The 13,420-nt window shown below is 36.4% G+C and overlaps 1 protein-coding gene across 1 annotated transcript in view; it reads left to right on the plus strand.

The window, feature by feature from the left end:
• Window positions 1-13,420, plus strand: part of EcR (ecdysone receptor) — a 273,151-nt gene that overhangs the window by 11,324 nt on the left and 248,407 nt on the right. Inside the window, exon 2 of the mRNA XM_021350704.3 lies at window positions 356-545. The gene's annotated coding sequence lies outside the window, so the exon portion shown is untranslated. The remainder of the gene's footprint in view (window positions 1-355; window positions 546-13,420) is intronic.

A 13,420-nucleotide genomic window follows, 5' to 3' on the forward strand; every position in this document is an offset into this window, starting at 1 on the left:
TCCATGCATTAAGCAACCTCCAAATATAGCATTTGTGGAAGTAACAAAAAATGTACATGCTTTAATGAAATCGCTAGTTCTTTTGAGAAGCATAGTTGTAAGTTTTTTTCCCTACCTATACTGATAGTCTTGAGAGGCTATTTCAGCTTATCCTTGGCGTGTAGGTGAGCTCACGGGGCTCAAACCGGAGTGTTGCTATCACTGGCCCTAGCAAGAGCGCTTCGCAGAATCTACCAACGGGTCGGAAACGCGACCCACTGAGAAGATCCGGCGAGAAACTCAGTGGGCTTGTACGTTTGTTATTAGTATTGATTACAAATAATATCGTTTAACAAAAGCTTTTTGTTTGTTACAGGTCTAAAACTCATCGTATAGTTACTGCCGAGAATCGTTCATTAGATATTACTATGACGTAGGAAACCTAGTTTTAAAAAATAGCCAAATAGTGTGTTCAATATTTTTTTGTAAAAAGTATAATTAAGTGCAAAAGTGGAGAATCTAACAGCGGCCAAGAGAAATGCCGGGTTTACCCCGGTCACAGACAGGTAAGATACGTAGTATTAAGTATGCATTCATTATTCTTTTTCTTTTGCTTCAAGAAAAGGACAGTCTACATAATATGTAGACACTATTTTCCTGTCTATCTCTAACTTGAAGTAACCTTGCAGTGCGAAGGATTTGATAGCAGTTATTTCAATAAGATTAAGACTTTTTTTTCTCATATCTTATAGTGGAGACTGGCATTTAAGAAGCGGTGCTATGAGATTCTTAAAATTACCCTAAAGTGTCATAATTCATTGGTGTGCGATTCTTTATAAAAATTGATTGTATGAAAAGCGGCCGAAATACAAAGAATCTTAATTCATATAATAATATATCTTGTTTGCTTCTACGATTTACAATATTATGATGTTCCTTCATGATAGATATCTCACTGTCGAGGGTCAATGACATCGTTTGCAAGGCTATGAGTTAGCGGACGTCTTATTTATTAATCGATGGACTCTTCCTGTGTGCGGGCTGTCTTCTGCCTCCAACAAATACTATCTACAGCTTCCAGAGATTACGTTTTGTATTTATATCATATAGACTGGTCCTCGAGTGGAGACTGCGCAGCGGAAGACGTAACGTGGGACGCCCTCTGGCTAGATGGTACGATGACCTCCGAAGCCGGCAAGAAATGGATGAGGAGAGCTGTAGATCGGGCTCAGTGATGAGTACTGGGAGAGGTCTATGTCCAGGAGTGGACGACTGTGGGCTGTTGATGATGATTTATATCATACCTTCAGCACGGCTACAAGGCTAAATTATGGGAAAGGGGCTAACACAAACCAATTATTTTCGAATAGAACGTAATTTGATTCATTAGTTGTTCACTCGTTTATAAACATTGTATCATCCATTGTAATTTTGCAGTCCACACTGGTATGTATATAAATCATGTGGTGGATCATATCCGTTCGATTGACTACCACCATCCTGCCTATTTCTGACACCAAGGAATCAAACCGACAAAACTGAAATTTGAAGACTCACGTTCGAAGGTATACCAATGGTCACACAGCTCTAGTCACTATAGTGGCTCTTTCACAATACAAGCAGTACGATTATGGAATTCTCTCCCTCAACCTATTCGTGCTAGTTCCTCTCTAGAAGTTTTTAAGAGTCAAATGATGAAACATTTCCTGTCACTTTTATTGTATTTAAGTTATTGTTTTATGTATTTTTATTTATATGTATTTTTCATTTCATATTAGATTATTTTTTTTAAAGCTTAGTTTAAAAATCATGCTTTAATAGCTCTTATATTGTACACTATTCCCCTCTTATACATCGTATTTCTCTCTGCTAATGGTTTGCTGGAAGAAAACTCATGAATGAGTTAAGCTCGCCTTTGTACATAGTATTTAGACATTCTTTAAATCTGTTTTTATTGTATTTTCTTTTTGTGTACAATAAGTATAAATAATGGTCGCTGGTGACTAACCTACCTATACCTACCTACCGGTCTCAGAATTTCATGTAAACAGCATAGAGATAAAGTTAATTAGAAACAATTTGATCGCCTTTTATTGTGAGCGTCTTACAGCAAATTAGCAGCTCCGTAGGTGCGATGTAAACATTTAGGTACTATTTTAATTAAGGAAATCCTGACGATGGCCGACTAGCTCGCCGGGTGTGATTAATTAACATTCGCGCACGTATTCCGGTTATCTTGTGTCGTTATCTAACGAACAGCACGATTCTGTGCTGCACAAAAAAAAAAAACATTATCATTCTGTGTCTTTGCGAATGAACAAATATTTGAGTCGTCTATTATCAAAGGCGGCAATCTGTACATTTGGACAAAAAAAATTTATTGATATGTCAATACAGATTTATTTGAATATAATCGTCTCCTTCAAAGAATACGGTTCAAAACCTGCATTAAATAAAGGTTAATAGTTAACCTGTTATTTATCTAAGATGTCGTTCCGAAGAGTTTTGTGACTGCCAATGGAATACAAAGTCAATAATTCGTTTTTCTGATTTACCAATCATTGTCCAAAAGTCAGATTGCCGCCTTTGATAATAGTCGACTCATTTGATAGTTAGCGGTCTGGTTTTAGCAACTCTATTACCACACGCGAACACTAGTTGTAACTAATCGTGCCATATTTTTATTTACGAATTTTGTAGAGAATTGCTATTGACCTATTTTTATTATTATTTTATTTATTTGATTGAAACAATCGTCTCGAGGATTAGGCTAGATGATTACAGAAAATAAATCATTGATGAAAAATCTTTTTATTTTTATTTAATATATTTGATCAAATACCTACGTTTGTCATCATGGTTGAGTTTATTCAAACATTTCAAGCTATTTCAATTCAAACATTCAAAAACTTTTGCCAATGTTTTTATATAATCTGTGTACGACTCAAATGTTATTTTTGTTATGATCTTAAAAATAACCTCAAAATACTTCCGTAATTTCAAGTCAAAGGATGATGGTACTCATCATAATATTATTAAACAAGAGCAGCGTATATGCGTAATGTAGGATAATATGTAAGTAGTTTATGTTAAAAACACAAAAATGTACTAATTAGCACTTCTGTTATTTTTTGCGGATAATATCCATATTTATAGTAGGATGAGGCGTCACTTTAAGATTTTTTTAAACTAAGCTCAGTTAAACTACCAAACTATAATTACTAGCATCAAGTTCACGATACAATCTTAGTAATGACTTGTTGAGTTTTATATCTCAATGTTGTTGTTTTTTGTATGGTTTTAAGATCACTGTAGTATGATCATTTGACTTAGAATTTCGTACATAAACATTATTAACGGATAGAGATTGCCAAAGTGATCTTTCCGATGTGGCTATAGGGCTTCGGTATCGCCTAACATCAAGTGTAGAAGGCATGTCAACTTATGCTAATTAAAACTTACACTTACACTGTCTTAACATACAACTTGCGTTAACGTGACAATATATAAAAAAATGGTCATATTAAATTTATTCTTTATTCTAACATTTTCAATTGAATAAATCGACGAGTTCTCCAACACTTGACACTGACTTTGACAATAACGAGGACTAATATGAAAAACGATTGGCGTGAACTGTCCAGTCATCGGCTTAGTCAATCGCCCTGAACCTGAAGAGTAAGAGTAAAAAAATCCTGCTCTATCCAAACATCAAGGGATTTCCAAGGAGAAAATTATCATTTGAACCATTTATCGACACTATGACGCTGGTTTTTTTTAGAAAAAATGGTATCTTCCTGTGGGATTCGAACACCGGCACCGTTGCATCGCTCGATATGAACGCACCGGGCGGCTTAGCCTTTAGGCCAGGACGACTTTAAAATTTGCCAAAGATAATATTTTCTAACAAATTATTTATTTAAGCAAAGATAAAGATTAAGATAGTTCGGAATGTAGTGCAATTTCAAAAATTAAAATTTAGTTATAAAATATGATATATTAATTTAACATAACAGAGATAGACAAACTAGACTCCCGCGACCTTCCGTCCGCGATCTGACGTAAAAGTGGGAAGAAAATCGTGTCGAGGTCAAGCAAGAACAAACATTTTAAGTTTACATTGTCCTACATACTAATAATGCCTTGTAATACTTCCATTAGGAGTACAGTGACGTCGATAAAGTTATCAGATACTAAATATTTAGGGTCTCAATAGAAGAAAAAAACACATTTTTTAAATTACTGGTGGTAGGACCTCTTGTAAGTCCGCGCGTGTAAAGCAGTAATGCGTTTCGGTTTGAAGGGTAGGGCAGCCGTTGTAACTATACTGAGATCTTAGAACTTATATCTCAAGATGGGTGGCGCATTTACGTTGTAGATGTCTATGGGCTCCAGTAACCACTTAACACCAGGTGAGCTGTGAGCTCGTCCACCAATCTAAGCAATAATAAAAAAATTGAAATTGTGCTTAATAAAGCTTACAAATGTTGATCGATTGTTTGATGAATTTCTGGAACTGACATTTTTAAATATGCATTTAAATTACTTCGGAATGTGTATCGGGAAAAGATTTAAAAAAAAAGTTAATAAAAAGAGTGGCAAATGTGATGTGGGACGCCCCTGGGTAGGTGGTGCGATGATTTGTGAAGGGCGCAGGGCAAAAAAAGATTGAGGAGAACCGAAGAACAGGCTCAGTGGTGTTCATTGAGAGAGATCTACATGTCTAGTGAACGACTAAGACGTAATGATGATGACGATACATTTACCTCTATAACTTACCCGCGCATATTCATGTACCTGGTAGTCAGGATAGGTACTCACCTCGAATAACTTTAATTTCACCAGATTTCCTAACCCGAGTAAAAATGAAATTATAATTTTTTGATAAAAAAAATAACTTCAAGTCTATCGCCGAACCACCGCTGCACGGTGTCCGCACCACAACGCTGAACCACCGCCGCACCACCGCCATTTGGCGGAAAATTCCGCTGCACGCTTCGAAAGAAATCTCCCAGCACCGCCGCAGCACAGCCGAACGTTTCGAATTTCAAATCGTCACAGTCATAGTGCCGTGCGGCGGTGATTCGGCTAAATTCTGTTTTTACTCGGGAAGTCCGACCGGGAATTTTTTTTCTTCTTTTTATTTATCTATACTAATATTATAAAGAGGAAAGATTTGTTTGTTTGTTTGTTTCGAATAGGCTCCGAAACTACTGGACCGATTGGAAAAATTCTTTTTCCATTAGAAGCCGACATTGTCCCTGATGAACATAGGCTACTTTTTTTTTTTTTTTTGTTTTTTTTTGTTTCATGTGTGTTTTAATGTTTCCGAAGCGAAGCGAGGGCGGGTCGCTAGTTGCTTATATGGGTGGACAAGCTCACGGCCCACCTGATATTAAGTGGTTGCCGGAGCCCATACACATCTATAACATAAACGCCACCACCCACTTTGAGATATGAGTTTTAAGGTCTCCGTTAGTTACAACGGCTGCCCCACCCTTCAACCGAAACGCATTACTGCTTCACGGCAGAAATAGGCAGGGTGATGCTGCCTACCCGTGCAGACTCAGAAGAGGTCCTACCACCCGTAAAGTCGGATTCATATCTAATGGTCCTGTAGTCAGCTCCGCATTTTACTCCAAAAATCAATATTACTAGCCCGAATGGATCTTGTACGACTTCTGTGTTTCTCCAATAAGTGCCCACAACAATTTGGCCACACATTCTGAGAATAACAAAATTATTTTATGACAACAAAATTATGCTATCAAAAGTACCTAAGCGTTTAAAAATAATGACCGGAATTATAATGTTTCCATTATGATACGTTTTAAAACGGTTTTGTTTTTCCAAGTTCTAACTAACAAGGCTATTCACAGATCATTCGACCTTCCCTAAATAATCCTGATAAGATAATGTTCATTGCTCAAAATGGTTTTTTAAGCATATTATTAACCAAACACCGCACCACACGCGTTCACACACAGCAGGACGTTACATAAATTTAAATATAAATAATACGCTGCGAGAAAATTTACGGTGTTATGTATTGCACGTATGTTTAAATGTCGCCTATCTATCTATACTAATATATAAATCTACAGTGGTTTTTACGGATGTTCCGTTATAACTACTGAACCATGCATCCGATTGACTTGATACTTGGTATCCATGTAGAAAATACATGTACTTAATGGATAGGCTAATATTTATATGAGTGTTGGACTCCCTAATAATAATGACAATAAAGAATAATGTTAATTTTAAATGCCCAACGAAGCGGGCGAGTACGGCTAGTTGTTTATAATATACGTCTATGTGGATTTTTAACTGCACATTATTATACAATAACTTAGGTTAAACTTACACATATTGCTTCAAGGCAGAATTAGAGTATGTTCCCAAATGTAATTTAAGCTTCGTACCATCCGACTGCCTGGGGCGCGTTGGTCGCTTCTTCAGCGCTTCCTGAGAGAGGCTCGGTAGGCAACGTTTGGCTCTGCCCCTGGCATTGCTGAAGTCCATGGGCGACGGTAACCACTCACCATCAGGTGGGCCGTATGCTCGTCTGCCTACAGGGGCTAAAAAAAAAAAGATTCCACGTGTTTCGACAAACTAGATTTGGGGAGAGTCCGCAAAGGTTGACACTGATTGAGCTGTGCCTCTGACATAGCTGATGTTCGTTAATCATTAAGTACATAACTATGCTCGTACGTACGCTAGGGTTGCAATTCAGAATCTAGTGTAGACTTGGGTCTCATTCAATCCGTGGACTCATGAGATTCTACAATCAGTACATTTGGAGTACATGAACTAGTGTTTTTGCGAGTCGTAAATTTTATTAAAAGTACTTTTACAGTTAGGTTTCGCGTTTTTTATCATCATTACATTATTTCGATCGTCCGTCAATCACGAAAACAGTAAAATATTCAAAACTTCCGAAATAATGTAAACATAATATAAATTACGAGATTAAACCATAAAAGTAGTTTTAATTTTAAAACTTATTTTACGTTCCGAACTCTACAGTTTTTGCGATGACTGACGACTCAAGTGTTATTCGACCGAACAACAATAAACGTAGGTAATAATACATTTAGTTACAATTTTGCTTTTGTCGTTAACGCGTTTACCTAATGTGATACTTAATCAAAAAAATTACATCATACATTTCCCGCACAACGAGGAATCAATAAGATACGTACGTATTCTTCACGTTCGCGTCCTTACTCGGCTTTTGTTAGGGCCAAATTTATTACCTATTTATACGCGTATATTTTTCGTATTTCCTAATATATCGTTTTTTTTGTTTCTTTGTTTAAGCAAACAGGAACAAGTGCGACGATTTATACAATGCGTCTTAGCAATCAGCGTTATCGTTCAATTCTCGTATACATACAACACCGGTCCTAGTTCAATGCGATCCGAATCTCGGTACGGAATCGCGTGATCGCAACGTTTCGACTGCCGTTGCATAACGTGGGTGTAAATATTCGCGTGCATCGCTCATCCTTGCCAACGTTATCAAGCGCTGCGCTTCCCGGGCCGACGTCTGGGTGACCTTTGTGCGGAAACTAGGTCGTCGGCTTCTGACCTTTTTGTTTGTATCGCATCGGATTGAAAAAGTTTGACGAATAGGTCCGATCTCGGCCGGAGCCGCCCGAACGGCGCGCGTAACTATTTCGGGCCCGGCTTGCTTTTAACCGATAGTGATATGCGAAGCTATTTAACAACACAGTTTCATTTGGGTCATGATTCATGATATGCGATTTATAATTAGCGCGAAAACAAGGTTTTCGGATGATAAAGCGAATGTTGTTCTGCCGTCTGGCCTGTATCGCATTCCAATGATCTTTCAACTCTAAAAACAAGTTTATCGCATAATAACGAAGGCCTTTCAACTGTGGTAACGCCTCGTATCGAATAGCTAATTAAGTCTTCGTTTCCCCAAAATAAAAAGTTACTGTTATAGAATTACATAAGAATTATAATTATTGTAAAATACTTTTGTAATTATAATTTATACTACTGGTGGGGGACCAATAGTCGAAATTTGACTATAATTAATTGAAATTATAAGTTTGAACATCATGATGGTTCTATTGTTAAAGACTATCATAATTCTATAATCACAGATTTCGCCAATACTACACTATTGTGTATTGTATACAATATTGATAATCTATTCTCAATTTAACCAGAGACTTAACAAATGTTTGGCAATAAGGAAAAGTGTGTGTGTAAATGTTGTGTCAAATACATGGTTGTGTGTGTAATGTTTTTTTATTGATTTAATGTATTTTTATGCATACCTAATTAAAGTGAACAAACACTCTGCACTCCTTCTCTATATTCTCTATTCTTCTTCTTCTTCTTCCAGTGCCTCTTCAATCCTGAAGGTTGGCCGTTAGCTTCCTGTATTACTTTCTGTCAGCAGCCAGCTATATAAGTATTATATATTAATTTCCGACACTTATATTCTATATAAGTGTGGGAAATTTCATACTCGTCCATGGGCGCAATTTTCGGAAGCAGAGGTATAAAGATTTTGCTTCACGTATTAATTTATAGATTATGTATCATAATAATATAATATACAACACAGGAAGCTTCTCGATCTCTGCTGTGGACGAGTTTTTTCTATTAAACCTAATTTACGTGGCTTATCGAAAAACGGCGTATATAACATGAGTTTGAGTCGACCGTAAAACTGTTAGTTGGTCAATCAAATTGATTTATGAAGACCCACATACCTTCTTATCTAGTTTTTCCTGGAAACTGTCCTTGGCATTATTCTTTTGTTAATTTATGGAATACATTTAAATTAGAGTTGAATAGTGAACACAAATTTACAATCAAAGACAAATTATACTAGCTATAAAATGTGTTATGGCCTAGTTTTAAATTCGACAAACGGAAATCTCTATGTATGTTTTACTTAAAATCCTCCTTCATACTGTTACTAGCTTTTTTACCCTGAGTTAAAGTTAAAAAAACCACGTGTATTAGAATTTACTATATTATACTTGATCCACATTGTCATTTACGTTCTTAATCAGGTAACATAAATCCTAAAACGAAATATTGACCTCTTCATTGAACTCCAATTACGAATTAAACTTACCAGCGAAACTAAACTTTTATTACTATAATATGAAATACTAGCTGCACCCGTCCGCTTCGCTGGGCATTTAAAATTAACGTTATTATTTCACACCCCCACAAAGATTCTCATCATTAACGCCCCCGCAATTGGTGTAGGGAGTCCAACACTCATATAAATATTAGCCTATCCATTAAGTAGATTTTCTACATGGATACCAAGTTTCAAGTCAATCGGATGCATGGTTCAGTAGTTATAACGAAACATCCGTAAAAGCCACTGTAGATTTATATATTAGTATAGATTTACAATAAATCTGTAACTGAAGAAAACCCGAGCTGAAGACATCAAATTATGAGGTGACCTACTTCCTATGACCTGACCTCTAGTAGCCTTGTACCTTAACAATCTGCAATCACCATAATCATATTACATAGTCGCAGAGTGTGTTAGTTAAATCTAATTGTAATCGAGGTATAGATTGAAATATTTTAAAGTGTAAAGGAACTGATGAAGTTTCCGTGCTTGATAACCTAATGTCAGATGGACTATTAAGTGCTGCACCAAATAGACATAAACAAAAAAATTATTAAGTTTAACTTGGGTTTAAAGGGTCTGTTCCAAAATAAATTGATCATCGAACTTTAAAAAGCATAATAAGTATCTAATAAGTTAAGGTAATAAATAATTTTTACCACCGCCCTGCCTATTTCTCTCGTGAAGCAGTTATGCGTTTCGGTTCGAAGGGTGGGGCAGCCGTTGTAACTATACTGAGACCTTAGAACTTACATCTCAAGGTGGGTGGCGCATTTACGTTGTGGATGCCTATGGGCTCCAGTAACCACTTAACACCAGGTGGGCTGTGAGCTCGTCCACCCATCTAAGCAATAAATAAAAAAAATATTTCACAATAAATTTTTCGTCTTGTAAATGATTTTTTCACGTCGCGCCATTCAATGAATAACGAGCATCATAAAATTGTGTATTCATATCAAATACACATCAAAGTATTGGGAAACCGACGTTGTATCAAATTACTCTTTCGTACCTGTACCGTAAAATTGAAGTGACATGTTTACGATCACACGTGCAAACTAGATTAACTGAAACCAACATAACCGATGACAGACTCGAATAAGGGTGCTGTCAGTGAGGCATACCTGTTATAATACAGTTTTTTCTTCGGTTTTCCCGAGTCGTAGATAAACTTACTTTTACGACTGAAATCGGAGTCGCCCCGTGACCACGAAAATTGTAAAGTATTTAAAACGTTAAAAGTAATATAACAACAATAAACGCGCGATTCATCCGTAAAAATGGTTTTAATTAAATATTATTACCATTTTTATTTCATTGGATGAAAGAGATTTCGTCACACCGGCTGCTAAGTGATTATCGGAGATAATAAGCTCCTTTATTTTCCTACCTATTTGCTGGTGGTTACCAAGGAGCTATTTCAGCTACGCGTGAACGAGTAATTGAGCTCACGGGCTCAACCTGAGAGAATTTGCTAACATTAGTCCTAATAAGAACGATGCTTCGTCGAATCGCGACCCACTTAGTCTATCCAGCGAGAAACTCAGTGGGTTTTGTTATGGGATAAGCAACCACAACGTGCCGCCATAAGGTCGAAATCTTAATCGTAATACAGCACGATTATCCCACCACACAAATCAGAAAGCAGGACTGTTTTGAAGCAGGACTAGGCGCGATGGTAGTACACCAATATTCTTATTATTTTATATAAACTGCACCTAAATTTGTTTATGTTTCAAAAGGCATAAATGCAAAGATTCAATTATTTTAATATCATGGTTTTCCTTGTTTAAATAAGTTTATTTATTTTAAGTTCAGTTATTAGGTTTTGTATGTTAGAATTCAAATTCACATTATTGACTTTTTTTATTTTGTGTTCTAATTTCGTATAGGAGCGGGACTACAAGTAGTATTAAGCCTTTGCGCATCTTTACAGTCTTGCTCGTCTAGAATCCTAGACTTGACATGGGATTGGAATGTACTTACTTCACTGATTCCGCACCCGGTGTTTTTACAACAAGTGGTCTGCAGCGCATTTCTGGAACCCTGCTATAAGCCAAGACCACGTGATCGGTGATGCTTGGTGAACTCAAGCTATTGCTACAATAAAGTAATATTGTCATACTGAACATTTTCTATTTCGTGTACACTTGAATTGTAATTTTCCGAGCAGTAAACTCAGACATTTACTTCAATTTTAATTTCCATTTATAGAGGTAAACTTAATAATTAGGTCTTGTTTCTGTTCTTTCTCGTCCAGTTATTTTTCTACTGGAGTTCGGATATCGTTTTGGCTGTATCATGTTTTTTTTATTTTTTTATTTTTTATTGCTTAGATGGGTGGACGAGCTCACAGCCCACCTGGTGTTAAGTGGTTACTGGAGCCCATAGACATCCACAACGTAAATGCGCCACCCACCTTGAGATATAAGTTCTAAGGTCTCAAGTAAGTTACAACGGCTGCCCCACCCTTCAAACCGAAACGCGTTCACGGCAGAAATAGGCAGGGTGGTGGTACCCACCCGCGCGGCCTCACAAGAGGTCCTACCACCAGTAATTACGCAAATTATAATTTTGCGGGTCTGATTTTTATTACACGATGTTATTCCTTCACCGTGGAAATCAATCGTGAACATTTGTTGAGTACGTATTTCATTAGAAAAATTGGTACCCGCCTGGTATTCGAACACCGGTGCATCGCTCAACACGAATGCACTGGAAGTCTTATCCGTTAGGCCACGACGACTTCTATATCATGTCGACTTAGAATAGCATTACCCCAACTTCATCTCGTAGAGGTCGTAAAAGGACTGATTAGAACACGGGCAGCAGCGTTCTTTGAGTTTTTTATGTGTGATACGATCGCCAATCAGCATTTCCTGATGATAGACTTATACTCTATACTGTAAGTCCGCACGCGTAGATATCATGATCTTATATATTTCTGGGGTTAAAAGTTGACACAATCATAAAAAAATATAATTGAGCTTTTGACCTCAAATATTAAAATAGGTCACGGCCTAACACTGAATGGGTTGTAGGTTTATCGCCCAACTACTGCAAAAACGTTCACAATGTGCCTACTTCTTTCTGATATAATTCTCTGTCTGGTTATTTCGAGGTGATCACTTTTAGGGCGTGATAGAAGAGAATAAAACTAGGTACACTCCACTAGAATACAACGTTATGTGGCAAAATGTCCAACAAAAAGGTCAGGCCATGACATCCGCCTAACCTTGGGGCAATATTGATTGGACAAGGATTGCAGCTGACAAAGTCAAGTGGAATGTTCTAGGCCGATGTATACTAAAATTTACGTTAAGCAGATTGACATTTTACTAATTAAATCTGGTCGAAACAACAAATCTTCTTATCTCTAACGCGAATCCACGAAATTGTTTAATTACTACATTATTATTATAAATAAAACTTATAATATCTTATAATAAATTTACAATCACAAATACAATTACAAAATATTATATAATATTAAAGAATATTTTGCTTCTTCAATAATATCCAAAGTAGCATTAAATACGGAACATGCATTACTATATTTAAATTTACATCTTAAATATGTATTCAAGGCCCCGGTCAACGATCTTATGGTACGTGAAATGTTACATCAAATAAGTCGTTCTTTTGATGATCCCCTCATTGATGTGTGAAAAATTTGTTAGGAAGCAACTAAAATTTGTACATTTTGTTTGTTATATATTTTAATAAAAAATAATAATAGAGCAATTATTGTTAGATATTATTATGTCCTTTCAGTTCAATGTATTAAAACCGACCACACAATTCCGTATTTTGCTAAATAAAACCTATCGTAAATATTCGTACTATATTTCAGAAGAAGCCAGGTCAAATACATTCATTGTTTTTTGTGTTAAACAACTTAATTGAAATTTTTGTTTTCATTTTTCTCTGTTTTATTTAGTTATTTTCATTTTCAATACAAGATCAATTATTCAATAGGACGCTTAAGCCTACAACTGAAACATTGTATTATGGAGAAACCTAAAAATTCGGAAAGTATAAAAGGACCATTTTGAATATAAACCGAAAGCTGAATCATTATAGTTATTTCAAAATAGGAAAGATATTGAACTTTTTTTTTGAAAAAAGTCCCGCTCTCTTTTTTTCTTTGTTTTTATTACCCTTGTAGGCAGACGAATATACGGTCCATCTGATAGTGAGTGGTTACCGTCGCCGATTGACTTCAGACCAGGGGCAGGTCCAAGCCGCTGCCTACCGTGCCGTATTTTTCCGTCTTCAATGTGTCCCTATACTCGTATAACA

The sequence above is a fragment of the Bombyx mori genome, chromosome 10, assembly GCF_030269925.1.
Source record: "Bombyx mori chromosome 10, ASM3026992v2".
Classification (NCBI taxonomy): Eukaryota; Metazoa; Arthropoda; class Insecta; order Lepidoptera; family Bombycidae; genus Bombyx; species Bombyx mori.